This window comes from Prionailurus bengalensis, chromosome A3 (genome assembly GCF_016509475.1).
Source record: "Prionailurus bengalensis isolate Pbe53 chromosome A3, Fcat_Pben_1.1_paternal_pri, whole genome shotgun sequence".
In the NCBI taxonomy this organism is placed as follows: Eukaryota; Metazoa; Chordata; class Mammalia; order Carnivora; family Felidae; genus Prionailurus; species Prionailurus bengalensis.
This window is the reverse complement of record NC_057354.1, coordinates 24,968,448-24,972,574: the sequence shown is the minus strand read 5'-3', so window position 1 is coordinate 24,972,574 and position 4,127 is coordinate 24,968,448. Positions and strand designations below refer to the sequence as shown.

Sequence of the window (4,127 nt, the reverse complement as noted above, 5' to 3'; positions counted from 1 at the left end):
AAGGAGAGAGAGGGAGAGAGAGAGGGAGAGAGAGAGAATACCAAGCAGGCTCTATACTGTCAGTGTGGAAACCAATGCACAGCTTTAACCCACAAACCATGAGATCATGACCTAAGCTGAAATCAAGGGTCCAACACTCAACTGACTGAGCCACCCAGGCTCCCCTGGGCATTAGAGATTCTAATTACTACTGGGTAGGTCATTGTTTCTAGACCTTCTCTGGTTGTGTTAACATATTCCCTTAGGTTTTGATAATTTCACTGTAATCTATCTAGGTATGGATTTAGGTTTATTAATATGCTTAGTATCCTTTATGCTTCCTACATCTAAGGTTTTTATTTCCTACATCAATTTTGAAAAAATGTTTAATTTCATTAGAAACTCCAATCAGGAAGTACCTGGGTGGCTCAGTTGGTTGAGTGTCTGACTCTTGATTTCGGCTCAGGTCATGGTCCCAGATTTGTGGGATCAAGTCCCACATCAGGCTCCATGCTGGAGCTCCATGCATGGAGCCTGCTTGAGATTCTCTCTCTCTCTCTCTCTCTCTCTGTCTCTGTCTCTCTCTCTCTCTGTCTCTCTCTCTCTCTGCCCTCTCCCTGCCCCCACTCTCTCTCTTTCTCTAAAATTAAAAAGAAAAGAGAAGAAAAGAAACTCCAATCAGTTTTCTAAACTGGCTGTATAATTTTGGACTCCCATTCATAATGTACAAGCATTTCATTGATTCCATGTATTCATCAACAATTGGTATTATCAGCCTTTTAATTGTAGCCAATCTGGCAAACATGTAGTGGTATCTCGTTTTAGTTCTTATTTACATTACCTAGATGAGTAATAATGTTGAGCATCTTTTCATATATATATATGTTGGCCATTTGGATATCTTTTGTGACATTTTCAGACTTTTTTTGCTCAGTTTTTAAATTAGGTTGTTGTCTCTTGTCTTTATAGATTAGTAAGAATTCTTTATACTATCAAAAGTTCAGTGAAACCAATGAATCACCGAAGCAGTAAATAGTAAAAATTTATCATGCACACACTAAAAAGACAGTTTGCAAACTGGGAGCACTGAAACCAAAGCATGGAATGAGTCTCAGGGGTATATAAAGTAGTTTATGTAATGAGAAAGCAGTGACTATTTATTCTTCACAGTAACTGGTTATAATGCTAGAATTTTTTTAAATAGTAGAGCATTGGTTAGTAATTACCTCATATCAAACTTGGGAAACAGTTAAAGTTTTGCTTATGATTTTCTGAGGCATACCAAGAAATGACCCAGGTCAAGTTAATCTTATAAAATAAGCTAAATTAAGCTTTATATATGACTAAACTGATTTTGTCTTCTCAGAGAATTTTTAAAGGCTGATCTCCCTTTGTTTTTGTTTTGTTTTGTTTTTTGTTTTTTGGGTTTTTTAATTTAAAAAAAAGATTTAATTGCTGTATTTCACCTAATATTTCAGCATCCATAAAACCAAGTTATCCCCAAAATAGGATGTTTCAAATTATCATTATTTTTTGACCATTTGCTATTTTCATTAAAAGTCTTTAAGAAAACATGGAACACTTCATGAATTTGCGTGTCATCCTTGTGCAGGGGCCATGCTAATCTCTGTATTGTTCCAATGTTAGTATATGTGCTGCCAAAGTGAGCACTGGTCTCCCTTTGTTTTTTATTTTACCATATATTCTGGATACAAGTCCTTTAACAGATATATGTTTTGTAATTATTTTTTTCCCATCTGTGGCTTGCCTTTTCACTCTCTTTATGGTGTCTGTTGATGAGCTCATAGGCTGACTCTTGCTTATTGTGGAATATTTCATTGTGCATTTTGTAATTTTTAAGAGCTCGTCTTTGGCAGGGCTTTACTTATATGTGTGAATTTGTGTGATCTAAGTTGAGATTATCCTCTCTGGAGAGATTTATTATTTGCTCTTGTGAAATACCTCAATCTAGGACCAATTTGTTGCCTTAATCTGATTCAAGTGTTAATGGAAGGCAGCTATGCTCACCACTATACCACCAACGCTGCACAGTTCAAGTGTTAATGGGAAGGTAAACTGATTCAACTTTTGTAGAAGGCAATGTGGCAATAACTTATCAAATTTTAAATGGTATACATTTTGACCCATCAATTCTACTTCTTTATTTCAATCAAGTAATCAGATAAGTCCACAATAATACATAAATATGGAAGTTTACACATTGTCATTTATAATTCTGAAAAAGTGGAAACAACCTAGATGTTCATAAAAGATGATTGGCTAGGGGTGTCTGGGTGGCTTGGTTGATTGAGTGTCTGAAGATTTCAGCTGAGTTCATGATCTCATGGTTGTGGCATGGAGCCCCGCATTGGGCTCCACACTGTGTGGAGCTTGCTTGGGATTCTGTCTTTCTCCCTCTGCTCCTCTTACCTGCTCTCTCTCTTTCTCTCTCATAGAATAGAATAGAATAGAATAGAATACCTGATAACAGTGTGCCTGACCCAGTGTTCTGAGAACTTGCCCCACTCCAAGACTGCTGGCCACTGCCCTGGGCTAAGTGCAAATTTTAATATGAATGAACCCTGTCCACCCACACACACATAGATGTCATGTGCCCCTGGCCACCATAGCCACTGTGCTTCAGGAGCTCTGGCCTAGAACTGTTGGCTCAGCGCAAATTTTGCTAACACCCCCACACTACCCCAGAGCCCTAAAGTGCCTCAGAGATGGATTCCTGGGTTCTTACTTACACCACAGAGAGCAAGCACAGGCCACAACAGGCAGAGAGTCAGTACAGACATCTGAACTGAAAGAAAAAGCAACTCAGACACAACAGCAGGATGCAAGCAACACACATAGGAGATTCCCCTGAAGTGTGAGGTTCTGGTGAACAGGAGACACTGCACTGTAGGATACTACAGGACCTCTTCCACATAAAGCCACTACTTTCAAGAGCAAATGATATGGCTGACTTGCCTAATACATAGAAACAGACACAGAGAGGTAGACAAAATGAGGAGACAGAAGACAAAAAGTACAGGACAAAATCACAACAGGAAATCTAAGCAAAATAGAAATATATAATATGCCTGATAAAGAACTTAAAGTGATGATCATAAAGATACTCACTAGACTTCAGAAAAGAGTGGAGGACGTAAGTGAGACCCTTGACAAAGAGATAGAAAAAAATAACATACCAGAGATGAAGAACTCAATAAATGAAATTAAAAGTACACTAGATGGGGTAACTAGTAGGTTACAGGAAGCAGAGGAATATATAAATGACCTGAAGGATAGAATAATATAAATCAGTCAAACTGAACAGGTGAGAGACAAACAAATACTGCATAATGAGAATAGACTTAGAGATTTCAGTGACTCTATCAAGCATAATGACATTTGCATTATAGGGATCCCAGGAGAAGAGAAATTGGGGCAGCAAATGTATTTCAAGAAATAATAACTGAAAATGTCCTGAATCTGAGGAGGGAAATGGAGATCCAGATTCAAGAGGCATAAAAATCCTCCATCAAATTCAACCCAAAAAGGTCCACACCAAGACACATAGTAATTAAAATAGCAAAAAATAGTGATAAAAAAAGAATTTTAAAGGTTGCAAGAGAAAAGGAGACAACTATATACAAAGGAAACCCCATAAGGCTATCTGCTGATTTTTTAGCAGAAACTTTGCAGTCCAGAAGAGAATGGCACAATGTATTCAAAGTGCTGTAAAGGGAAAATTTGCAACCAATAATACTGTATCTAGCAAGGCTATCATTCAGAATGGAAGGAGAGATAAAGAATTTTCCATACAAACAAAAGTTAGAAGAATTCATGACCACTAAACCAGCCCTACAAGAATGATATGGGGGACTTTGTAAATGGAAAACAAAAACCATAAGGAAGAGTAAGGAAAATAGGAAGCATAAAAGGAAAAAAAAGTATATCTGTAAGAATCAGCCAAAAAAAAAAGTATACCTGTAAGAATCAGTCAAGAGAAGCACAAAATAAAAGGATGTAAACTATGATATCAAATATCTGAAACATGGAGAGAGAGGAGTAAAGAATGAGTTCAAAATTAAGTGACTATCAGCTTAATATAGACTGCTATATGCAGAAGATGTTATATATAAACCATATAATAACCA

The 4,127-nt window shown here is 37.1% G+C and overlaps 1 non-coding gene across 1 annotated transcript; it reads right to left on the bottom strand.

Annotated features, from left to right (window-relative positions):
- Positions 1-1,546: 1,546 nt before the first annotated feature.
- Positions 1,547-1,650, bottom strand: LOC122467471. Its single transcript, XR_006292979.1, has one exon. It is a non-coding gene; the product is annotated as a U6 spliceosomal RNA (small nuclear RNA).
- Positions 1,651-4,127: the final 2,477 nt, after the last annotated feature.